The sequence below is a fragment of the Natator depressus genome, chromosome 5 (genome assembly GCF_965152275.1).
Source record: "Natator depressus isolate rNatDep1 chromosome 5, rNatDep2.hap1, whole genome shotgun sequence".
Taxonomy (NCBI): Eukaryota; Metazoa; Chordata; order Testudines; family Cheloniidae; genus Natator; species Natator depressus.
In genome coordinates, this window is record NC_134238.1 from 6,149,904 (window position 1) to 6,176,447 (window position 26,544).

General features: G+C 45.5%; 1 protein-coding gene across 11 annotated transcripts in view; it reads right to left on the minus strand.

Moving 5' to 3' along the window:
• CELF4 (CUGBP Elav-like family member 4) overlaps positions 1 to 26,544 on the minus strand; it is an 868,113-nt gene that overhangs the window by 9,252 nt on the left and 832,317 nt on the right. The gene's annotated exons all lie outside the window — the stretch shown is intronic.

A 26,544-nucleotide genomic window follows, 5' to 3' on the forward strand; every position in this document is an offset into this window, starting at 1 on the left:
TGTGTCCTTGGGCAAGACAGTTGCCCTCTTTGCCTCAGTTTCCCTACTGATAAATTAAAGCTGCTGCTGCTAATATCTATAATGTCTTTCAGCCACAGAGCTCAAGTAACCCTACATCCCTTGTGGGGATGTTATGGGAGGTTTTTTTTAAGTTACTTACATTACATTTAGAGTTGGTCAAAAAATACCAATAACCGCCCTTGGTCAACCTGTTTTGTTGGTGTGGAGGGCATCACGTTTGGCTGCTTTGTTGGCGTGGGGAGGCATTTGGAAGAAGGGCTATGGCGAGGTAGGGCCTGAACCTGTCACCAGTAGGGGGAGCAGAGAGGCCTCCTGAACCCAGAGCCAGGGCAGGCTGGAGAAGGCTGACTATGAGAGACCTCAGCTGAACTCCAGGCAGGCCTGTGCAATGCAAGGGTGTCGTGCCATGGGCGGGCACTTCCACTCCTGCTTTCCAGATGAGGACGCATGAGCTTAGGACCCAAGTCACTCCCCTGTGGGATGGCCCATCAGTGCGCGTAACGTCCCATCCCTCAATATGTTTCCTCACCCAAAGTTTCCCCAAGTGTCCCACAGCTGCTCCTTACGCATGGCTCACAGAGACGGTCGCGATGGGAGGGCCTCAGCGCCAGCCTGTCAGCAGTGACCGTGCAGGCAAAAGGAAGTGCACCGGCTGCACGGACTGCCTAGGGGCATGGCACGGTGAGGCAGTGACTCGGCAGGCAAGGCTAGCAGCCAGTCAGCACTCGGCAGCTGGTGTCACCCAGCCGTAGTCACGTGGGCTGGGACAGCTCCTAGGTTTGCAAAGTACCACAGATCTCGAACTTCCGCCCGGGTAGCCTGGCAGCGACGGGTAGAAGGGGTTCTGCCTTTGGGTCTCACAGCAAACAGAGAGTTTGGTCCCAGGGCAACGCTTCCCTTCACGGCTGCTGAGTGCCAGGCAGGAGATGAAATGGAGACACTGCTCTGCCGCACCTAAGATGGGTTCTTTATTACGCCGGGGCGTGAGACCAAGGCGGCATCGGGGAGTTCATTAGCTCCCAAGCACCATGACAAAATTTTAATTTAACAAAGCTGCACGTGCTTGAAAAGCAGTTCTAACTGGGGCGCTGTACGTGCGCCTCAGCACCTGCTCTCCATTTGTTTGTTCTGGGTTGACACGAATGCATCGAAACGCTGCACTTCCTGACACTTTAATACTCTACCGTCGTTGCTAGGGGAGAGGCAGAGATGCCGTGCCCCAGCTTTACGGCGCCGAGGATTTCAAGGCACTGGCTACAGATCCGTTCACCGACTGCAGGAACCCCGGCGAGGGATGTGTGGCCACAGGTGTGGTCCCTGGAGAAGCTGGGGCACCCTGGCTCTCGTTCAGTTACATGGAACACGATGGCTCAAAGCAGCTTGCCAGGTGTGAGCGGGGAAGTGATTTACACAAGGGGACCCCCATGCTCCAGGCTTGCAGGGGAGGAGCTCTCTGTGGCTCACACTGCTGAGGTAGTGGAAGGGACATGTGGACGTGCCATGGGTGTTGCTAGGGGGTCTATGCACGGTGTTGGATGTACAAGTCTACATTGAAGAGGAGCAGCAGGTTTGTCTGCGGCTCCTGCCCTAAACCTACACACCGGCTCCCGACCTTGCGCCTCTCCTCCAAACTCTCAAAGGCCTTTTGCTTGGGCTGTCTTTGCACACTCAGGGCTTTGCAGGGCCTCTGCGCTGGGGCTGAGGGACAGTAGGGTTGACTGCAGAGGAAAGGGACTCCATTGACTTCAAAGGAAGCAGGTATGGGACCAATCCTCTTCCCATGTGAATGTCAAAACTCCCATTGACTTCAACAGGGCACAAATGGACCCAATCCTGCTAGTGTTGAAGTCAGAGAACAGGAACAGGTCCATTAATAATCACCTTGGCTGCTTTGGGGGTGACACTTTGAGCTTCACTCATCCACGACTCTCTGAGCAGGGAGCAATGGACTGTCATCTGAGTGACTCTGCCAAGATTGGCCAGTGGCAAGGCTAGAAATGGAACATGTAATGCCTAATTACCTGCCCTAACTATCAGCCCATCCAGTACGCGGAGACGCTCTTGTCTGTGAGACACAATGGAATCTTTCCCAGGGCATGGGGATTTGCTAAGTACCCAAACCTGAGCTGTCCAGGGTTTGGTCAGCTAAACAGCCCCCCTTGAACCATCACAGAGCCAGAAATATGCTCCTGCTTGCAACACCCCATTACTGCATCTGATCATTTATTTTTCTGCCTGCAGCTTCAATTTACCTCCAAGGGGCACAGTGCAATCAACTAAAAATATTTCCTGCTTCGTTTTAATTGCTCTAAGACTCAAAGGCACCTCCAGCGATGAGCAGTAAGGTGAAAATCAGTGCCCCAAACATTTCAAATTGATGAAAGCGTGAGATGGCTCAATGAGCATTCACAGCCCTATTAATTATTAAACGGAATTCATTTTTGGGTTAAAAACACAAGAAAACAACCCCCCCCAAAGCCCGACTCTGTGATGTGTCTGAAACGCAGTTGTTCAGCCATGAGGCTGTAACTCCAACGTGGGCTTGAGAAAACTATAACAAGAATCCTTCATACTTCTGGATCACCTTCCATCCCATGGCTCTGTACAAATGCTCATGAATTAGGGCCTTATGCCAAACACACTTCCCTACGTGAATAACTTTACTGCTCTATCTCTGGTACTTATGTGCCCCCCAGGACCGTAGTCTCTGAAAGCCTCATAATCTTCACTGTATTTGCCCTCACAAGCCCCCTGTGAGGTAGGGCTGTGCTACTATTTTGAGGCCCAGAGAAACTAGAGTCATAAAGCTACATAGGCACCTAACACCCATTGAGTTTAATGGGTGATAGGTACCTAAAGAGGATCTGGGCCTAATTCTGTACTCATCCCGTGAGCCGCGGACTATGTGTTTTCCCGAGGCTGGTGGTAGAGTGTTTCTCATGCACTTTCACTGTCTAGTGGAGGTCTCAGAAAGTGAAATCGCCCCATGGGTCTGTGAGCTTATCAGCGACTGAGGATGAAATCCCACAATAAATGTACAGAGGTACAATTTTACTTCTTTGTAACCACAACGGATCTCAGCTATACTCAGTCAGGAACTGCTTGTGTCACAGAACTGTCTCTGAAAGGGCCCTCGGCCACTCCAAGGGAATTCGGGACAGCTCTCCTGCTACTGTTACAGGGACAAGCTGCAGAACAAAGAGCCTCCCTGCTGGTGTGCAAGCTTATTAGCTCCATGACTAGACCTACAGCAAGGCAATTATCGGCTCCTCCTTCCCCATATAAAAGCCTTTAGTGCACTGCTCTGGAACACACTAAAGACCATTCAAATGGCTAGGGGCATGCTCAAGTGTGGCCCATCAATCCTCCTGCAAAGCTCGCCTCCAGCTGGCCAGGAATGGGTTAGGCGTTGGTCTCCGTTAAGAGCGTGGCCTTGAGTTTCTCCATTTCAAAGAAAGGTTTTTGGGCAAGAATGTTAAGTTACTTGCCAAGTTGGAAATTAGCTATTAGGCATGTTTTCCAGCAGAAGCAGTAGTATAGTTTGCACCCCTGGGCCCTAGGTTTTGGGTTGTACAGGTGTTGATAGTAATGGGGACAGGTATCTGTAACAGTGGGACTAGCAATGGCTCATGGTGCTTGCAGTGTCTCTCTGCGGTGCATTATGCACCACCCTCCTTCAGGGCTGGCCCGGCAGCTTCAGCTGCCTCCATCCCTCCACCTGCTTAGAGAAATGGCTCCCAACCTGTTTGGGTTCATGACCCAGAAAAGGGCTGGAAAGTTGCCCCTTGACCCACAGCTGAGACAAGGTGAAGGATTTGCACCCTCAGGTCTATGTGCAAATTGGAATCCTGCTGTGCTCAGGTACCCTGGAGAGGTAAGGCGGGAGAGTCAAGGTGCTGACAGGATAAAGAACTTCTGATGCCTCCTGGATGGCGAACATTATCGGCTGGATTAGCCATTGCCCTGCTCAGAGTTTAGACCAATGCAAGTGCATCTGCAACACGACCAAGTCAGAATGGGAGCCTTTCACACCCACTTTGTGTTGATGTAAATGACTGACAGGGAATCAGGTTCTATCTACCCATGAAGGCCGGTTACAGTGTTGCAGGAGAGGACTAGAGTCTCCATGATGATGCACTGGCCCTGCTGAGCAGATTTTTAGTGGCAAAGAGACCATTCATTTAATCCCTCTATCCAGGTCTTGGGATCTCTGTCTGGATTTCACAGTCGTGAGGATATGTCTCCACTGCATTGTTAGTTATGGGTATGGTGCCCGGATGTGACTGTCCCTCCAGCAAAGCCCTACCCGCATTACTGTGTCCTCACTATTTCTGCTCTGCTCCATGTGTGTCTGGGGGCATAGCCCACGGTTTTTCGTGCTGAGACGCTCTAGGCTCCTTTTCCAGTCAATGTTCTCAATTGTGAGCGAACTTGTCCATCAAGTGGGGGGAACTGTGGGAAGGCTTTGGAAGACTGAGTGATTCAGCTTGTGTTCTCACTGCAAAGTGGGTAGGGTCCACCCCGAGTGAAAACAGAGCGTGAGGTCTAACCCATATTTCCAGCCTGATAAACCAGCCAGAGTTTAAGGCATCTCTAACCTCAGGTCACAGGTTTTTCTGAGCGGACTGGAGGGGGTCTGGGCTAAAACCTGGCTAAGAGCCTGGGCTAACTCTGCAGTGAAGATGTAGCTTGCATCTTCGAACAGCCCTCTTCTGTCCATCCTAACCTGGAGGTTGTCTTTCTGAAATAAGGAAAAAGAAAAAGGCCCTGTTCTCCCCTGGGGCCTGAGAAACAGCAGTCAGAGCGGCAGCCTGTGCCTCTCTGATGGATTCCGCCTCAGCTAAATGAAATTAAGATTTCAGCAAACAAGCCCCAATTCCACTGTACCAGGAGAACAAATGACAGCTGATAATTGCTAACTCCTTTTGCTCATTCTTTGCTCTGTTCACCCCATCAGTCTCTGCAGATTATATTTTCAGCTGCGTTTAATGAACGTCATTTATTAAACTAACACCGGGGTTCTGCTCTGGCCTCAGACAGATGGGCTTGCTAATATGAATCATTTTGGTCAATTGGATTATTCTGAGAGGGAATGGATCCCTGCCACTCTGTGGAACACAACACAAACAAACACGGATGGCTCGCCTCCGGTCGTGACCATACTCGGTTGGTGCTCGTTCGGCGGCAGCATTCGAGATGGCATCATGGTGTTGCTATCGCTTCCTTTCTGCTACCCCAGGTAAAAATAATGATAAAGGCACACAACTCATTTTATTCCTGATTGTTTAGACGGAGAGTAAAAGCCTGGCTCACCCTGGGGTTTGGCAGAGGGACATGCATCATCACCGTCTTTCACGTGCTTAACAAACGCACAGTCAACTAGATTCGTCTTCTCCTTTGTCACTACAAATAGCACTTATTCTAATGTGTAACAAAGCAATCAAAATAAATAGCCCCCCCCTCCCATTCTCCTTCACATTGACCCCAGAGAAGACAGGCAAACTTACTTGGTGAGTGGCGTTACTTCTCCCCCAACTCCTAGTCAAATTAATCGGGGAAGGCAAAGGGACATTGTTTACAACAGCTACATGCTGTAAAGGCGTACAGTGCTATTTTAATAAAAGGAAACAGATAAAATCCCTCTGAAATCTTCCACATGGAGATGCTCCCAGCCGCTGTTTCAGGATTTTAGTGCTAAGAACTTTTTAAACTTTAGAATAATGTGTTATGTTCAGGGATCTATCTATCTAAACACAAAGCCCAATTATAAAGAACAAACAAGCCAGTGGGGTTACATTACCAGTCTCCAGAGCCATCAAAGGATGTATCATGACAGGCAACAAAGTATACTAACGCATAACTATGTGTGACTTCAACTATCTGCATATAAACTGGTCAAAAGATGCAACAGGAAAAGGTTTAGAAATACACCAGGCCAGGTCATCAGCTGGTGTAAATCAGCACAGCTCCATTAAGGGCTGATTTATACTCATCAGTGATCTGGCCCAACATATACTGACACCTTCAGTGGCTGCTATTCAGAGCAGCTAATTCTAGAGCACATGGCTGGAGAGATTCTCCTCAGTTTAGTTCTCAGTAACATACAGGAGTTGGTTCAAGAAGTCACCACAGGGTAGTGCCTATGTAACAATGACCACAATATAATTAAGTTGAACAGTCTTGAGCGAGGAAAGGTACCACATACAAGTGTGGTGTCACCAAAAAGGGGAAAATTAAAAAAAAAATCATGAGGACAAAGGCTCTAAAGGCAAACCAAAAGAAATTAAAATCCCTACATTTGACCACAGAACTGGAAGGGACCTCTTGGTCATAGTCTAGTTCCCTGTTATCGCAGGCATCCTCCATCACATAATAGGAACATAATCTGGCACTGAGGTTAGGAGGAAACTTTCCCTGGGGACAGATTATCTCATAACTGCCCACTGCAGGGTTTGGTGCCCCTTCCTCTGTCTTGTACTGGCCACTGTTGGAAACAGGCTACTAGACTACAGGAACAATTGGTCTATCTGGTACAGCAAACCCTATATTAAAGAACGTCCTGATTACCATAAGAACAAACTGTTGTCCTGTGTTTTAAGAGTGAAGTCCCCTGTTTGGAATGTTACAGACATGTCAAGAATTTACTCCCCAAAAGCTAATTTCCAAAACATTTGAAGAAAAAGGGGGGAAAAAAAGGCTTTCCCCCCCTGCTTCCTCCCACCCCAATATACAGTCCACTATGAAACAGCAACGTGTGACGTGCCAGGAGGATGCACAGAGGAGAAAACAAAGAGCATGAAAAGCATATACTTATTGTATTTCACAGACAACTGTGAAATGCAAAGTTTAAACATGAGTAGAGTGCTTCCTCGGAGATGGAGAAAGAAAAAGTTTCATCCAGCAACTTGAGTTAAATTTTAGCTGACTTATAGCCCAGGGTTTTCATGGGCTACAAAACAATCTGGCCCACTCTGTTTGACAGTGCTTAAAATCAGGAATATTCTAGTCTCTTTCTTTTGGGGGGAATCCAGCCTTTTAAAAAAAGGGTTTTTTTTTGTTTTGGTTTTTTTACAGAATTCTACAGCCATCAGCTGATGACCTGAGCCAAAGCTCACTAAAATCAATGGCATGATGCCTGTTGGCTTAACTGGGCTTTGACTCAGGCCTTAAAGCTCACAACAGTGACCACATTATTGCTGTAGTGATTTTAATAAGGGGGGGGACAGCCTTGAAAAATGCAGTGCCTGAACTCACCATGGGAGAAGGTTGTTTTGTTTCTTTTTAAAATGAGTGATTCAAATATCATTTGTTTTTCATTGCTGGGGTAAAACACAGGGTAGCTGGTAAATGTCCATCACAACTTTGCCAGGCCCTGTGGCGATTTTATGTCGTGTGTGTGGCAGGGGCCTGGTAGGGAAGATCTCTAATTTTATTGGCTTGGTCCTACACTAGCAATAGGAGAGAAAAGCCCCAGCAATGATCAGGGAACCTGATTTCCGGCAATTGCCACCTGAGTGTCTAATCACAATCCTCAGAGCAGCTCCAGGGATGGCCAAGCACAGAGCTCACACTTCAGAAATGGGTCTCTCAGCTCTATTAAAAAAGTGTGTTTCACTTAATCGCAAGAATCCATTAGGATGTAAAAATGTCAATGCAGAGACGTTTTGGAAAGCCCACAGAATGGCCAGAACCCTGATGTTACATCCCAGTGAACTTTAGTAAATAACTAAAATACCCTCTGGTGTAATTCAGAATTGAAATGATAACTGGGCCAAATTGGGCCTCAGCTGGTGTAAACTGGTGTAGCTCCATTGACTTCACCCCCCATTGACTTAGTGGAGCTGCCAATTTAGTCTAGCTGAGGAGATGGTCCCATTATCTAAATGGCTATTAACTTTCCAGGGAACGTGCACTCTGCTCTTATTCATTGTGCTTCTCAGTTGGGAACTACTTAATGGCAGCCATTGTAGTTCCCCCCTCTTATTTGCTGTTCGATCCAATCTTACAGGAGGGTTGGGTGAAGCTCAGCTGAGTGGAAGAATGGAATAATTTGAAATAAAAGATACCTTTTCCCCAACTCTGGTTATGGGGCAGGAGGAAAGATATTGGGGAGGCCTTGCTCACACTTGAAGCCTTCAGTTTTGTGCTACAGCTGAATCAAACCATTCAGAGCCTGGAGGGTTGAGATTCACTTGTATCCCGTCAACGTTACCATCCTCATGAATAATTCAAATACTCAATTATTGCATTTGCTATACCACTGGAAGCCACCCATGCGAATGAGAAACGGTTCTAGTGCAGCTGATTGTATGTGCCGCCCAAAACCGTAAGGGCATCAGTCGAGGGTGCTCACAGCGATGGAGGCTTCGCTGCATCACCTTATTAAGATTCTTGCCGGTTCCTGGAGCAGAGTAAATTTCATGGAGCGTGTTACCCTCCTTTCCTTTACACCTACTTTTTAAGCACTAGCAACTACAGCCCTGCAGCGGGACTGGGACCCATGGGTCTTGCAGGACCCCTGCAGCGGGACCGGGTAAAACATACATTGTTGCACGTAGGATTGGGTGGGCAAAAAAACCCCAAAACCAGACCATGGTAATTTGCAGGAAAACACCAAATCTCTCATCAGTTTGTCATAAATTGAATTTCAGAGATGTAAAGCAGCTATTTTTAATACTTAAATGTAAGCAAGGGATAGAAAGATTTAATGTAACAAGAGTTAAATAATTTTTTACATGATTTAAGCAAGATTTGTGGTAAAGCTGTGTCTGAATTCTGTTTATATATATCATATATTAACCAACTGTGGTATTTTTTTAGTAGCGGGGGGGGGGAATCTGTCTGTCGTGCGGGATTGGGATTGCTGATTTTTGCAGCTGGGAGAGGGATAAAAATACAAGAAACAATGCGGAAGCAGGTGGGACGGGGACAGAATTAAAAAAAAAAAAGTCCCACGCAGGGCTCTCCTAGCAACCACCACATCCTGTTTCGCGGTATGACTCTGCAGTAACTCTGAAGAACTTTCTGACGGCCATAATAAGATCTGGCCATTTTCAGCCTAACAAAACGTGCTGTAGAATTGACCGGAGTGATGTAAGTCATGAGTGGACCTGGAATCCTTTAAATGTTGACTTTATTATGGTTTCAGGTTGTCCACATTACTGCCCTTGTTAACTCACTGTTCTTTAGGACCAGCTCACAGTGCCCTGACCTCGGCATGTGTTGTCAATATCACACTTCAGCGGACAAAAAGAATGTCTGCGATGGAGATACCGTTATATTTCTGGAACCAGCAGAGAAGGAGATAGACATACAGCTGTCTGCTGTGGTGGATTTATTGTTCTGGCTGCAACACTAACATGAAAGTGAGGCTTTGCACTGGGGAAGGGCTCAAACTTTTAAGGGGACAGGACATCGTATTCCTACACCTTACTTTAAAAATCTTTCCAAACACACATACATTATCGTTTACATGGCTAATATGGAATACTGTATAACCCAACTAAAAGTTGCGGATGGACTACCGTAGACTCTTAAATTGCAAGGTATTAGTCTGCCCTGGGATAGCAACTCACTAACTAAACAGTTTTTAATTTCAGGCACACAACTGATTTTCTCACTCTCTTGGGCTAAATATGGTGATGATGGTGCAGCAGTGTCATGAACAACAGGAACAGTCGGTGGCAAGAAATCAACTGGTTCTAGTATAGAAACAACTGGATCTGACACCAAAGTTTCTTCCACAAACTCATCAAAATTAGGAGTTGTAACGGAAGGAGGCTCAATTGGAGGAACAAAAAGTCCTACTGGAACATCCCCAGAGTCCAGTACTAGTTGAGGCTGCAACTAGTCCATATCTTATTTCCAGAAAATACCATTGGATAGTTTTACCATGAGTGAAACGGGTCTTGTTCATTTCACAAGTTCTCCAGGTACCCAGTTCACTCCACAACCATAGCTGTGAGTCCACACTAAGTCTCCATCTTGAAAAGAACAATGACGAGTCTTGTGTCGATGATCAATTTGCATAGCTTGGGATTTGGCTACCCTGTGAGGCAACATCAGGATGTAGAAGGTTTCAACAGGTCCGCAAAGACTGCTTCAAGAAAAGAGTTGCAGGTGACTCCTGGATGGAAGCATGTGGTGTGTTTGTGTAGACAAGCAAGAAATTGTCCAATTTCTGCTAATGACTCAGAATAGACTTGTTAGCTTTTAAGGCGTGCTTAAGTGTTTGTACAAAGCATTCCACTAGTCTGTTTGCAGCATTATGGTAAGGAGCTGAGCATATGTGCTGAATTCCATTTGAAGCTAGGACCCTCTGAAATTCTTCAGAACACAGTTGAGGTCCATTGTCACTCACCAACCGTAACAGTAAACCAAACTGGCTCAACGAGGTCCGAAGATGTCCAATAGTAGCTGTAGTAGAAGTCATTCTGAAAACTGGCCATTTTGACTATGACCAAAACCATATAACCTTCCAGCAAAAGGTCCACGTGAATAGGTCCAGCAAAGTCCACGTGAATACATGTCTAAGGAGACTGAGGCCACAACCATGAGCTGGGCCACGATCATGCTGAATTTGCTGACACATAACATAGCACCCCACCTTCCTCTCAGTCTCTTTGTCAATCTCCAGCTACCAGACATGACTCTGGGCTATGGACTTCATTGCTATAATGCCAAGATGACCTCAGTGAAGAGCTTCCAAAACCTGAGATTGAAGTGATTTCGAAATGATCACTCACATTCCCCATAAGATGCAGCAGTGATTCACAGATAATTCATGTTGACATGACATGAACTGTGTAAACTGGGGATTTTTTTGATCCAACACTGTACCCCAGGGATTGGCAACCTTTGGCATGCGGCCCGTCAGGGACATCTGCTGGTAGTCTGGGACGGTTTGTTTACCTGCAGTGTCTGCAGGTTTGGCTGATCACGGCTCCCACTGGCCGCGGTTCGCCGCTCCAGGCCAACTGGGGGCAGCGGGAAGCGGCAGCCAGCATATCTCTCGGCCCACGCCGCTTCCCGCAGCCCCCATTGGCCTGGAGCGGCGAACCGGGGCCAGCGGGAACCGCGATCGGCCGAACCTGCGGATGCTGCAGGTAAACAAGCCGTCCTGGCCCGCCAGCGGATTTCCCTGATGGGCCGCATGCCAAAGGTCGCCAATCCCTGCTGTACCCTGTAGTACCACCCCCTTCACAAGAGAAAGTACATCATACATAGTGGTTTCTTTGTTGATGTCAGTACTAGTGATGGGAGACCTACCCATCAAATTGAGATAGAAAACTTTGCGTGAAGTTTCTTTGGGTCAACGAGAACTTTGGCATGGTCAGCATGACAGCCCATTGGCATTCCCATGCTGAATCCTTTTACAGAACTGAAGAGTATAGGAATGAGCTGAAAACAGTGGTGCCCATTGTTACATACAAGCATCAGCTAATGATGGAATTCCAAAAATTCCAAAATTAAAAGTAATGGATGATGCTCCATCAGCAAGGTAAAATAAATAGGTATGCAACTTCCAAATTCTGAAGCTCATGCTGAGACAGCTTCTTGCTCCATTTGGGCATAGTTCTTCTCTGGAATAGTGAGTGTTCATGATGTAAAGGCAATTGATTTCTCCATGTCATTAGGAAAAATGTAGGAAAGAATCACACCCACTCCATATGGTGAAGCACCGCAAGCCAATTCCAATGGCAGAGAAGCATCACAATGCGTAAGAACTTCAGCTGATGTCAACAGGTTTTTGGCTTCCTTAAAATGTACACTCACACTATTCAGCAGGGCTGGATTTACACCTTACACAGCAATTTTAGCACTCCCCCTCCCCCCGCCTACACCTGATCTTTGTGTTTTCTGTAAAAAATGAGCACTTTAAACCCACTTTTAACTTTTAGGTGCCCCTAGGCATGTGCCTACTGTGCCTAATTGGAAATCCAGCCCTGCTCTTCAGTCCATTTCCATTTTTTCTTTGCTTGTACGAGTTCATGTAAAGGTGCCAATACCGTCACCAGATTAGGCAGAAAATCACCATAGTAGTTAAGTAGTCCTAAGAACGAATGTATCTGGTGATGGCACTTAAAGAACAGCCTTCTCTTTCTCTGATGATTTCCTTAAACCCATGGCATCCACTACATGTCCAAGGTGTTCAGCTAAAGGTTTGAAAAACGTCACATTTGCCTGAGGTACTCTCAGTCTATGGTCTTCCAAATCCTGCAAGACAGGCTCCAAATTTTGAAGATGATCCTCTTGATCATTCCCTTTAACAAGAACTCAATTCAGTCCCTTCAGAATCTCACCCATGACTTTCTGGAACATGGCAGGTGTTGATGCGATACTGAAAGGCAACCTGTTGTAACTAAATAAGCCTTTTCGTCTGTTGATTGTGAGATATTTGTGAGATCCTGAATCAATCTCCATTTGTAGGTACGCATTGAGCAAATCCAATTTACTGAAACACTGTCCATGGTTAAGAATAGCAAACAAATCTTCAGGGCGAGGTAGTGGATACTGATCTGCACATAAAATTGGATTCAATGTCACTTTGAAATCTCCACAATTTCGGAATGACCCATCCTTCTTGATCTCTGGTACAATGGGTATAGCCCACTCACTGTGTGAACCCAGTGACAAGACTCCGAAGTTCACTAAGAGGTCCAAAGCAGCTTCCACCAGAGGCTTCAGAGCATCAACCGCAGAGTTGTGCCTTCAGGGAGGATTATAAAGATATTGCTCAGGCGTGCAGGAGTTAAATCAGGAAGGCCAAATCACACCTGGAGTTGCAGCTAGCAAGAGATGTTAAGAGTAACAAGAAGGGTTTCTTCAGGTATGTTAGCAACAAGAAAGTCAAGGAAAGTGTGGGCCCCTTACTGAATGAGGGAGGCAATCTAGTGACAGAGGATGTGGAAAAAGCTAATGTACTCAATGCTTTTTTTGCCTCTGTCTTCATGAACAAGATCAGCTCCCAGACTACTGCACTGGGCAGCACAGCCTGGAGAGAAGTTGACCAGCCCTCTGTGGAGAAAGAAGTGGTTCGGGACTATTTAGAAAAGCTGGACGAGCAGAAGTCCATGGGGCCAGATGCACACATCCGAGAGTGCTAAAGGAGTTGGCAGATGTGATTGCAGAGCCATTGGCCATTACCTTTGAAAACTCATGGTGATCAGGGGAGGTCCCGGATGACTGGAAAAAGGCTAATGTAGTGCCCATCTTTAAAAAAGGGAAGGAGGAGGATCTGGGGAACTACAGGCCAGTCAGCCTCACCTCAGTCCCTGGAAAAATCATGGAGCAGGTCCTCAAGGAATCAATTCTGAAGCACTTAGAGGAGAGGAAAGTGATCAGGAACAGTCAGCATGGATTCACCAAGGACAAGACATGCCTGACTAATCTAATTGTGGATGAGGGGAAAGCAGTGAACGTGTTATTCCTTGACTTTAGCAAAGCTTTTGATACGGTCTCCCACAGTGTTCTTGCCAGCAAGTTAAAAAAGTATAGGCTGGATGAATGGACTATAAGGTGGACAGAAAGCTGGCTAGATCATTGGGCTCAACAGGTAGTGATCAATGGCTCCATGTCTAGTTGGCAGCCGGTATCAAGCGGAGTGCCCCAAGGGTCAGTCCTGGGGCCAGTTTTGTTCAATATCTTCATTAATGATCTGGAGGATGGTGTGGATTGCACCCTCAGCAAGTTTGCAGATGACCCTAAACTGGGAGGAGTGGTAGATACGCTGGAGGGTAGGGATAGGATACAGAGGGACCTAGACAAATTGGAGGATTGGGCCAAAAGAAATCTGATGAGGTTCAACAAGGACAAGTGCAGAGTCCTGCACTTAGGACGGAAGAATCCCATGTACCACTACAGATTAGGGACCGAATGGCTAGGCAGCAGTTCTGCAGAAAAGGACCTAGGGGTTACAGTGGACGAGAAGCTGGATATGAGTCAACAGTGTTCCCTTGTTGCCAAGAAGGCTAATGGCATATTGGGCTACATTAGTAGGAGCATTGCCAGCAGATCAAGGGAAGTGACTATTTCCCTCTATTTGGCACTGGTGAGGCCACACCTGGAGTACTGTGTCCAGTTTTGGTCCCCGCACTACAAGAAGGATGTGGAAAAATTGGAAAGCATCCAGCGGAGGGCAACAAAAATGATTAGGGGTCTGGAACACATGACTTATGAGGAGAGGCTGAGGGAACTGGGATTGTTTAGTCTGCGGAAGAGAAGAATGAGGAGGGATTTGATAGCTGCTTTCAGCTACCTGAAAGGGGGTTCCGAAGAGGATGGATCTAGACTGTTCTCAGAGGTAGCAGATGACAGAACAAGGAGTAATGGTCTCAAGTTGCAGTGGGGGTGGTTTAGGTTGAATATTAGGACAAACTTTCACTAGGAGGGTGGTGAAACACTGGAATGCGTTACCTAGGGAGGTGGTGGAATCTCCTTCCTTTGGGGTTTTTAAGGTCAGGCTTGACAAAGCCCTGGCTGGGATGATTTAGTTGGGGATTTGTTCTGCTTTGAGCAGGGGGTTGGACTAGATGACCTCCTGAGGTCCCTTCCAACCCTGATATTCTATTATTCTTCAATACTTTGGCTGGCTGTCAGAGAACAGTAAGTTTCATTGAAATATTGCTCATCTGTTCATGTCCTTTTTCAAAAACTTTGGCGTGCCTGTACAGTATTTCCTGAAGATTTGGCAGTGCTTTCGCGATCGCCTTGATCTCGGCCCAATTCACCTTGAGCTTCTCAGGCTAAGATCTGCCAAATAATGGTGGATACTTCCCTTCAATCATAGGCAAGGGTAAAATGACTGACTGTCCATCTAGTTGAACTTTCACCTGCAGTATCCATTTTGGGACTAACTTTTTCCCCCAGTATAAGTCTTCAAAACCGTGATGATTCCTTCTAGGGGAACTTCTGACAAAGTCTAGTGATAGGTATATGCAGAAATCAGTGAACCAGCAGCTCCAGTATCAAGCTTGATGCTTGTAGGAAATTCTTCGATCATGGGTGTAACCCAGATTCCATCTCTGACTCCAGCTTCTGATAACATGTGTAATGTTAGGACTTGGTCAGTGTCTCAAGAGCGCTTGTATTTTCCCACATTATGAATTCCTGACTTTGATCCTTTCTTAGGTTCAGTCATCACAGGTGTCTTCTTGGATATATGGTTATTCTGTGTTGCTGGTAGCTGAACTGTGTGACAAGTCATGGTGATGTGTACTTTCTTCTGGCACTTTCTTCAAATAACCTGACATGCCCAGCAATTCTCCTCAGAGCGTGCAGTTTGCATGCAACAGCCACATGGAAATTCCTTTCATTTCCATGGTCTTCTCTCTCATTGATGTAGGAGGTAAACTTCTCAGTTCACACTAAATTCCAGAGAATCGTTCTCTCTGGTCTCCATTGCAACGGCCACTTCAACAGTCTTCTTGAATGTAAGCGCTGATACAGTCAGTAACTTCTTCTGGACCTGATCATTGTGTAATCCATAGACTAATCGGTCACGCAGGGCATCACTTAATGTTTGCCTGAACTGACAATGCTCTGACGACTTCCTTAAAGCAGCAACAAACTGTGCTCCTGACTCTCCACTTCCCTGATGAAACCAACATCATTCTGCTATCGTTGATGGGTTAGGAGAAAAATGTTCCTGCATTTCCTGCAGTAACTGCAGTGTACGTGGCAGTTCCAGACACAGACGGAGACAACAGGCCATGTGGAAGTCTGTATGCCTTTCGACCCATCACTGTCAGTAAGGCTGAAAATGGTTGTCCATTTGGAATGGTGTTGCAAGTTACAAATTGCTCAAAACATTTGAGGTATGCCACCCACGATTCATGGTTTTTGTTGAACTCATCAACATTGCCTGCAGAAAAGCACCATTCCTCTGTTCTACTGTTGGACTTCATGCCTCCTGGATGCCTTTTCCACTGGGAATTCTTTAAAAAAAAGATCTATGCACCATCTACGCTCAATCACCCTCCACTGGATATGTCAGGTTTCAGAGTAACAGCCGTGTTAGTCTGTATTCGCAAAAAGAAAAGGAGTACTTGTGGCACCTTAGAGACTAACCAATTTATTTGAGCATGAGCTTTCGTGAGCTACAGCTCACTTCATCGGACGCAGTGAGCTGTAGCTCACGAAAACTCATGCTCAAATAAATTGGTTAGTCTCTAAGGTGCCACAAGTACTCCTTTTCTTTTCACTGGATATGTGTTTGCCACACTCCTTTGGCTGCCTTTGTACTTGGGCTGCCTCTGTTGGCTATACACCCTCAGTGCAGGCTAAGCTATTTCTCTGCCTGCATGCTTGCACTTGGTCAGGCACTATGTCTGTCTGCTTACTTTGCACAAGCTCTGGGCAGCAGCCTATTCCTTTATTCTGTCTTTATTTGCCTACTTCTCCCTCTCTAGCTAGCTGACTCACGCTGTCCCAGCAGCAAAAACAGCAGCCTGCCACCCTGTGCCTCCAGGTGAACATTTGTCCCCTTTTTTTAGAAGTATTATTTGCTTACTTCTTCTTGCAGGGGAAACTCTGTTCCTTCATAGAACAGAAATGCTGCGTTGCCAAATGTTATCTCTCTGGAGCCAGCGGAGAAGGAGATAGACAGACAGATGCAGAGGGAGTGGATGGAAGCACAGCTATCTGCTCTGGTGGGTTTATTGCTCTGGCTGCAAAAGTGAAACTAACATGAAAGTGAGGCTTTGCACTGGGGAGGGGAGCATGCTCAAACATTTAAAGGGACAGGACATCACAGATACCGTGCCTTCAGCTAAACACTTCAAGGACAGAAGTTACAATTGGAGAAGAGGAGCATCCATAGGAACAACACCTTCTCTTCTAGCTCTCCTTCCTTTCTTTAGACCCTCCGTTCTCCTTGCCCATCCATATTATCCTTGACTCTGAATTCTCTTCATTCCTCTTCTGTGTCTGCAATTCTGCTTCTGAGAAAGTGCCTTGACTTGACTACACTGCTTCTGACTTCCCCATTCATGCCTTTCTCCTCTAATGTTAGCAAATGTATTGTAAGGAACAATTCTGCATCAGCTAGTGGCGAGAGGATCTGATAGGCCTTTTCTGCCTCTAATTGTAGTGTTAACAGAGTGCTACCTTCTTTGGGTGTATGAGAAGTGTTACCACAAGGCCCCCCCAATCTTGAGCAATGCCTCTGGGTCTCCATTCATTTCAGAATCCTGTGAAAAGCAGCCTTGCTTGTTTTGAAAACCCTTTACGGATTTGCATCACCTTCCTCATGCGTCTTGTCTCTCTATTTCTCTTTCTGCCCTCTCTGTTTGTCTAGCCCTAGCTTTTTGTCCTGCCACATAATCTTGCTACGGTTGGTGCAAGAGTCTTCTCTTCTGCAGCTTCTGTATCTCCCCACCACATTGCCTTTCTGTCTGATTTCCAATTTCAGCTGAAAGCATCTTTCTTCTCCCTTGCCTGTACCTCTTGATATTTCCCTCCCTATGCTATTAACTCTCACACACTAGCTGAGCATGTCTTTGCTCCTCTTGTAAGGGATATATGGAACAGATGTGCCTTGAATGATGAATAACTAATTATACCTTCAGGCCCTTAAAATAAAAATATTAGAAAAGCTATTCACCTCTTTCAATCCCAAAATAGGATCCACCAATAAAGACAAGAAAATGTTTCACATCATGTGAGACACTTTGTCCAAGGAATCAGCCAAGTTTGGGTAGTCCCCTACCCCATTACAGAAATGAACATGGCTAACCAAGGGTATTGTTAATCACCGAAGCAAGAATCTCTCATAATTTGCACATGTATAAACCTCTGGTTGTGTCTACATTTGAGTGGTGAACTGTTGATTATACGTTAATGTGGTTCTGGGTGAATTAATAAATTGTTGGTTGATTAAGAATAAGCAAGTGTCCTGGTTTGAGCAATACTGTCCAGGTTGAAAGCTGACCTGGAAAAAACCCAGTGTTCAACGAGTAAGCAAATGCTTCCTGGACTCAATAAAAAGCAGTTATCCTATTAGATTCTGATATAGACTGGCAAGCCTAGTTTGTTAGATTTCAGCTTTAAAATCTAACGGGCACCCTGGCAAATTCATAAATTGACCCCCCCCTTTTCATGTTTACGCCCTCTAGTGGCTGGACCGCATAGAAATTTAATTCTGCCTTGAAGCTAATGGATCTGATCTGAGCCAGTAGAAGCTCATGTTGTTTAGATCTAGGTTCAATTCATGCAGACGAGCCCTCCAATCAGGGGCAAGGTTACAAGTTTTGGCCCATATGAGAATTTGGATGAACTTCCTTAGTCACTTGGCTGTGACTAAACACCTTTGGAGAGCCACTACCACTGGCGTTTTGTGGCTGCTCTCGAAAGTTTGTTAAGAGGTATGCATCTCTATAGCAAGACCCTTGCTCAATTTCGTTTGGGGTTACCCACTTCAGAAGGGGTGACCAATTGTGAAATGTACTAACGAGCCTCAGAGAGGTTATTTCAGCATATCAGTGCCAACTGGATGGCAAGAGGGTGAGAACTGGGAAGCTGCTTTCATAGCTATTGTTTACCTCTGGAATAACCGTATTATCTAATATGGACACACTGAAGGACACAGTTTTTAATGAGGAACTCTCTATAAATTAAAATGAAATGTTTGTTGTATTGCTTTATGTTATTGTAGCACTCCCAAGACAAACAATGTGGATGCTTTAGCAACCTACCTGGACTCATTTAGGTGCAAACACAGCAATGCTCCTGAATAGCTGCCCTGTTTTTAAGAGGAACCAGTTCCAAATATTGCTGAATGGCATTTAGCCTTGACGCTGTAATTACTGATTGTAATTTTTGAGCAAATGCAGCGATTAATTATTGTAGTTTTCCATCAGTGCATTATATTGTGTGCCAATCTTAGTATAAGATTGGTATTGAATTTGCAGCTCACAAAACAGAAATTAGTATTTTAAAATAATAAAGTGATTAGTAATTTGAAAGGACAGTCGGGTTAAAAAATGATAGGCCAAAAAAGAAAACACATTTCTTTACCGGTTTTACTAGCACCGTAGATAATAAAAACAGAGAGAATTAGTCCCTCTTAGTCAATTTCATTTTTCATGTGTTACACAAAGCCTGGCTTGCAAACACACTGGGAGGGAATGTTTAATCCCAGTCATCACTGGAATTATAAAAAAGGAAGGAATTCCTGGAAACATTTTGGTTGATCTAAGGTTTTTCCAATGCCCAGTGTTAGGCCTTTCCGAATGAAGCTGCACTGAAATAAGCACCCCTTTGCTCAACTGCATTAAGACTGGAGTTATCGCATCAACATAGTCACACCAATGCAACTTTCTGTAAATTAGGCAAACCTTAAATGATGACTAAGGGATGGATAAGATAACAGTCTGTACAGGAGGGAAAGGAATTGTTTTTATGGGCCTAGGAGGTATAACTAAAAGTAATTGGATTAGATTGTACTAAGGGACGTTTAGGTGGATTATCACGATTAACATCCTAACAGTAAGATCAATGAGTGTGTGCAATAGTCTCTTAAAGGAAGTGGTACAAGCCCTCATGACTTGGGACATTTAAAGGTAGATTGGACAAATGAAAATTCAGTCAAAACTGCAGTTTCATGGAATCATAGAATCGTAGGACTGGAAGAAAACTCGAGAGGTCATCTGAGCCAGTCCCCGGGACTGAGGCAGGATTTAATATTATCTAGACCATCCCTGATAGGTGATTGTCCAACCTGCTCTTAAAAACCTCCAATGATAGAGACTCCACAACCTCCCTAGGTAATTTGTTCTGGTGCTTAACTATCCTGACAGTTAGGAAGTTTTCCTAATGTCTAACTAAATATCCCTTGTTGCAATTTAAGACCATTGCTTCTTGTCCTGTTCTCAGTAATTAAGAAGAACAATTTATTACTCTCCTCTTTATAACAACCTTTTTACATTGAAGTCATCTGAAGTCACAAACAGAGCTGGTCAAAAATTTTCCATCAAAACTTTTTTCCAATGGAAAAATTGGGTTTTTGACTAAACCAACATTTCCACAAATAGTGTCTGCTTTCCTCAACCCTGTTTGTTTTTCATTGGAGAAATGAAAACCTGAAAACCGAACAGTTTTGTCTGGACACTGAAATATTTTTTGGGGAGGTTGGTTTTCTGACAAAAAGTTGACATTTTCTGCAGACTGTCCCCCTTTTCTGCCTATTTCTAAGCACAAGTGTCAAAGCAGACATCAACACAAGTTTGCAAGTCTGAACGCCCCAGCCTTCTGTATTTCCCCCGATATGTCAGACAGGGCAGAATGATCCCAACAGTGCATTCACCAATGCTTTGCTGATGGGGTTTTTCTTCACTTCCCTCTGGAGATTCTCCACAGCCAAAACGGTAGCAGCATCAGTAAGTTTTTTCTTGCTACTCCACGTACATTTACCTTTGCTTCGGTTGCATTACTCCTGGCATTACTCCTGGCTGGCCTACTCTAATCCACCCCTCTTCACCTGGGGCATTAATAATATTCCCAGCAGAGGAGGCTACAAGGCGGTCAGTAACACTTTTCTGATGATTAATCACCACAATGAAGCCACACTGGGGTAATGGGCAGGTTCTCCAGCCATTTGCACTGCTCTGGGTAACTGCTTTGCTGAGTTAGGGTGAAATTCACCCCTGTGCAGAGGGCCAGCATAAGTCCTATGCACCAATGTATGTTAGCTCTTTACCCAGAGATGAGTATTACCACTAGTGATCAGGCAGAACTACGGCACTAGGGCTGTATGAATGAGGGAGACTTACAAAAAACCCAAAGCTTGGTGCCATATAAAATGTCCCATAGAAAAGAGGGAGATGCTGTATTTTAAAAACTGCCTGTGAATTAAGTGAGACAGTCTCTGTCCATACAAATGAGACATGGCCGGTCTGAGGGGTTCACCTTGTAGTGTGATGGGTATAATATGGGGGATATCAAGACTTCCTTTCTTACCACCCTTTGTCTGTCTTGTCTATGTAGACTGTAAGCTCTTACGGGCAGGAACGGTCTCTTACTATGTATTTGTATAGAGCTTAGCACAACTGGGCCCTGATCTCAGTTGAGGTCTCCTGTATTGCCAACTTCAAGTGGTTAAAAATCACAACTCAGACCCCAAAAATCATAAGATTTTTTTTAAAATGACACATTTTGGGTACTTTTTCTTTGCCTTCAGGTTTCTAAGCCTTTAGGGTACACTCTGCTCAAGTTTCCTAGCTTTTCTCTGCAACTATGAGGGCTAGCAATGTACTTAAAAACAATACAACAACCCCCCCCAACAAACGCAAACAAGTAAACAAATGAACAATCCCCACCCCCCAAAACGGAGATTCTCACATAATCGCAGGACTCCTGGAGCTGGGCTTTACCTAACACCAAATATTGTGAGATTTGTGATACAATTATGAGAGAGGGCAACCTGGAGGTCAGGTCTCTACGCAGTGTTGAACTGTTACCGTTTCTCACAACTTACTATTGTGGCTAGGGCAATGGGAAGTGGGGGTGGGGCTAGTGTGTGTGTCCACATGTCCGTGGCTGGATAATATGGAGCAGCTATTGCTCTCACTATTAGCAATGTGCCAGCAGTGGCTAGGTAGAGTTATGCTCTTGCTCATACGCTTGTCCCTTAGGTACTGTAATCTGCACCGACATCTTTGCGGTAATCTATAGTACGCCAGTGCTCCTAAGAACGCCAGTCCTTATTTTTTCATTATTTCATGCATTTACGATCTGACAGACATATAAAGTTACCTCAACCTCCCATTCCTACGGGGAGATTTGTAATAGAATATATTGATTGTGGCCTCAAGCGATCCTCTTTTGTTTCTTCTGCTTTCTCCCCCCCGGCCCCTTCCTTTTGGTACAACCTTTGGGATGAGAAAGAACCGAGCGAACAGAAGGCAGCCATTTTGGAAGCATTCTGCCACCTGAAGCCTTCTGGGTTTCGCTCACGGCGGCTTGTGATCTTATCTCCCCCATCCCAGCAAAAAATTTTGAAGTGTTTGACAGCAACTTTAGCGCATTAGTTAGGAAAACAAAGGACTTTACATCAATGTGGCCTAAACCAAATCGGGTCATAAAAGGGAGATTAGATAAAACATGAATCCAGCATGAGAATTATTTGAGCGAGGAGAGGATTTTTTTATTGGGCGGGGAGGGGGAAAAGAAAATATCCTTGTGTTATCCATTCAGGCTGGATTTAGCTCACTTTTCTGCTGGCAACCTCCCTAATTTTGTAAAGGAGTCCAATAAAACAAATGTTTCTGCTGGAAAGCTGCCAGTTCAGAAAGGTTCTTAAGCACATGCCTACTTTTAAGCACATGTAACTGCCCTGAAGCCAATAAGATGACTTGTGTGCTTACAGCTAGGTATAAAATTAAGTATCTTAATGAACTGAGTCTGAAAAAAACCCGCTACCCAGGCTAATATCTAATGTTCTGTCAGTTCAGTGTGTTGGTTACCTCACAACTTGGCAGTATCTATCTACCTTTGCCTCCCTGCCTTTTGGTCCCCATCATGGGAGCTGTCTTTAGGAATCTTGTTGCTGTGACAGTGCTATGTACTGATTGGCCTCCAATGAATATGCTTAACTGATGGTACCTCTTATTCCCTCTGTAGCAGAGATGGGCCTAAAACAGGATCTGAATGCCTCTGAATCTCCATGACACCTCCTGGTCAGGGAATGTCTTCCCCGTTCTAGCTTGCCAAACTACCACCTTCATTTCATTCCAACCCCTCCCCAAGATGAACTTCTTCAATGATCACAAGGGGCCCCATTCTCAGAAAGGCAGCCTCCCTTTCCACCAGTACCCACCGCAATTCAGCCACAGCTGCATATGAGGCAGACAAAGGCGCACGTCACTCACATCTGCACCCGCTTTTCTTTCTGTTAGGTGCAAAATTGCAAGCGTAAATTTTGCCGGCGCAAACGTCTCCTGCTACAAGCGAGTTGGTCCTCAGCTCTGTCAACATTTACAACAAGGAATGAGGCAATTAGAAAATAATGATTGTTTGTTTATTTAGGAGGCATCCAATCAGGATTAGGGCCCTACTGTGCTGGGCACCGCCCCACCCCCTATAATTACAGTCGCTATAGGCAGAGGGTGGAGTAGATTGGATGGTAACAGCTTACCCAGTTTTACTGAAAAACCTGAGAGAAGCCCAGTTAAAACCTGGACTGCATGGGAGGCTAAGGTACTCAACAATTAGAATACTCTGAGCAGAACTGTTGTTTCTGCTCCACAGAAGCCAAGGCAGAAAATAAGCTCTGAAGGACGAGTAGATTTCTGACTCCACCTTGTTTCTCATGATCAGACAATTACTTTTTGTATAATTTATTAGTAAAAACCACTTGCCCTACCCAGGAGCAGCCCCCTTATAATAAGTCAGTGTATGCAGCTCAGCCCTTATGATTAGCCTTATCACGACAAACCAGTGTGGGCAGCCCAGTGCTTAAGAGCTACCCTACAATAACAAACCAGTGTGCACAGCCCAGGGCTCATGATTCACTTATAACAACGAACAAGTGTGTATACTTTAGCACTCAGCGCCACCCTACAATTCTAAGCCAGTGTGCACCGCTCAGCATTCAGGGTGAGATTTTCAAAACTCAGTGGAACTTGCACTCCTAAATCTCTTAGATGCAACTGAAAAATCTCTTAGGAGCACCGGTGTACTGGGTTAAGAAATTAGCGTGCATGCCCCCAGCACCTGCAATAAGAAGCCAGCGTGTGCACAGGATGATGAAGCAAAAAAGCATTTGGATATGGAAACCTATTTCAGTTTCAAGCTTCCAAGGGGCCTTGTCGTAACCAAGGAAAAGAAAAGGTATTTAAAAAAGGGTGGAAGAATACTTTGGCCATCATCTTTGTATAATTACATACAAAGGAGCTACTACATTACTGAGACTGCATCTTTCTTGAGCCATTATCGCCCTGAGAGAGTCAAATGACCTGTGTGAAATTAACATGGTCAACTAATGCATTTACGGAGAGGGAGTTTCTTAATCCACTTCATGTCTTGCCTCCAGTGCATTGATTCTTGAGGGAACAGAGTTTTGCCGTGAAGACTAGAATAGGGTATTATTAGTGATATTCTGCATATCAATTAAAGATGGAAAACTGGGACTAGAACAGCCTGGAAGGTTGGGGAAGGTCAAATCTGGGCAATTGATGGTTGACCCCTAATTCTGGGATGGCCTAAATCAAAATCTTAGATCCCCAAACCCCCCAATGCTGGAAAAGTTTGGAAATCCAAAACTGATCTCTGCAGTTCGGGTACATCTTTGGTACTGGCCTTCTAATAGAAACTTGCAGATAGCTTTAACTACGGAATGGATGGCTACTTCTTCTCCATAATAAACCACTCATCCATATATATTTTCCTAGGACCTATTTACTGGGAAACCAGCCAGTGCATAACATTTTGGGACCAGTGGGAGAGGAGCTGAGTGGAGTTATGGATGGTCATCAGGAAGAAGAGCAATATCCATTCACCAGATTGAGGACAATGGTTTCTACCTTACCATGTGCTGACACACTGTAACTTGCCAAACCATGAACCAGGTCATGCCCTTTTTGGAAAGGGATGCCTCTGGTCCTTGAAGATAGGAACTGAACTATCATCAGTGATGTCTCAATGCCACCATGCTCTGCAGGAGCCATCAGAAATACCAGAGTTCTACCAATGCAGCCCAGGCTGGCTGCTTCTGCACCACCTGTCAGCATGTGTTTCGTCTTTGGTAGCTAACTGGTAAGGGCATATTAGTGCAGTAATGCCGTTACTTTGCGTTGGAGACGAGAAACAGCTGTTGCAGGGACAGAATGTATACATTTTCAAAAGCACCTAAGTGACTTAGGATCCTACTTCCCATTTTCAAAAATCACGTAATGTTTTTTAGGTGCCTAACTCCCACTGAAATAAATCAATGGGAATTAGGTGCCTAAGTACCTTTGAGGATCTTGGTCTTAGAAGCCTAAGTCTCACTGAAAATTCTAAGCACCGATGGGTATAGCGATACAGGGATAAAAGACCTGCAGCATGGCCATGGTTGACTCGGGACAGCTTACTCGGGCTTAGGTTTCATCCACACAGGGATTAAAAAACCCCGGCTGGCCTGGGTCAGCTGACTTGGACTCACGGGGGTTGGACTGTGGGGCTAAAAATTGCTGTACAGACATCTGGGCTCAGGCTGGATCCCAACTCCGGGACCCCCCCACTCTCACAGGGTCCCAGAGCGTGGTCTCTAGGCCAAGCCCGAATGTCTACACAGCAATTTTTAGCCTCACAGTCCAATCCCCGTGAGTCCAAGTCAGCTGACCCAGGCCAGCTGGGTTTTTTTAATCCCTGTGTGGATGAAACCTAAGCCTGGGTTCTGACTTGGGTTTGAACCCAAGCCCCACATCCATCCACACACAAATCAGCTGGACTCAGGTCAGTGAGCACTCAGGACCCAAGTCATATAACTCATACTGAGGGGGCGGTTCAGAACCCAAGTCCTGCAGTGACTTGGGTCCATGCCCGGGTGGACACAGCTCAAGCCAGAAGGTCTGCTTAGGGCAGTGTGGAGGTGTTAACATGGCTGTGAGACCCGGGTCCAGCAGTCGTAAATCCAAGTTTACAAGGCAATGTGGATGACCATGTGCAGGCTTGGAAGAGGACAGTCCACAAGCCCAGGTCCTGTAGATCCGTGTTTACAATGCAGTGTAGACATACCGTGTGACTTCTGAAAATGGGACACTTCGGATCTTTTGAAAAGTTTATCCAAAGTCTAGACTCCATTTTGCTGCCAGGGGCAGGCTTAAATTCCACCAAAACAAGTAAGTTGTGCTGGTATTTTTGGCACTGTTGTATGTGCTTAGAAATTCCCTTAGCGTACCAAGTTTGCTGCCTCCCAACAGAAAACAATTTACTGTCCAGGAGGCTAATCCTGAGGTCATTATTCCGTTTTTAACCAAGTCCTCACTCCAGCAAAGCTCCTGTTGGCTTCAGTGGGAGTTTTATCTGAGTAAGGAATTAACAGAAGCTGAGGGAGGACATGAGCATGGATTCCTTTATCCATTTCTCTAGTTCACCAAGGAAGATATTAGGGGCTATTTAGTTGTCAAGGAGACCTATTTGCAGGACTTTGTCATGCTGAGATGAAACTGGATATGGACTATACCATATGAAGAATGAAAAATGTTTTGGAACATTTGCAACATGGAGCTACTGCTATATACGCCGGACTGGTCCAACTGCTTGGAATTAAACTGCAGCCTGGTTCCCACCTCTTAATTACAGGTTGTCTTCAGCCTCAGAATCCTTTCTATGGCTGAGCAGGTGACCGGAACAGCTGCTAGCCTCCCTAGTGGTCAGGAAGACTCATCATAGTCACGTGATGCCACAGGGAGGAGGACATTGGCCTGTCCCACAATTAGCCTCTTTCTACCAAAGTGCACGCACAAACAGTTCCTGTTTTGTGTGCATGTGTGCGTGTGGTGGTGTGGCTCTAGCCAGAGACCTAGTGGAAAAGATAGAAGCCAG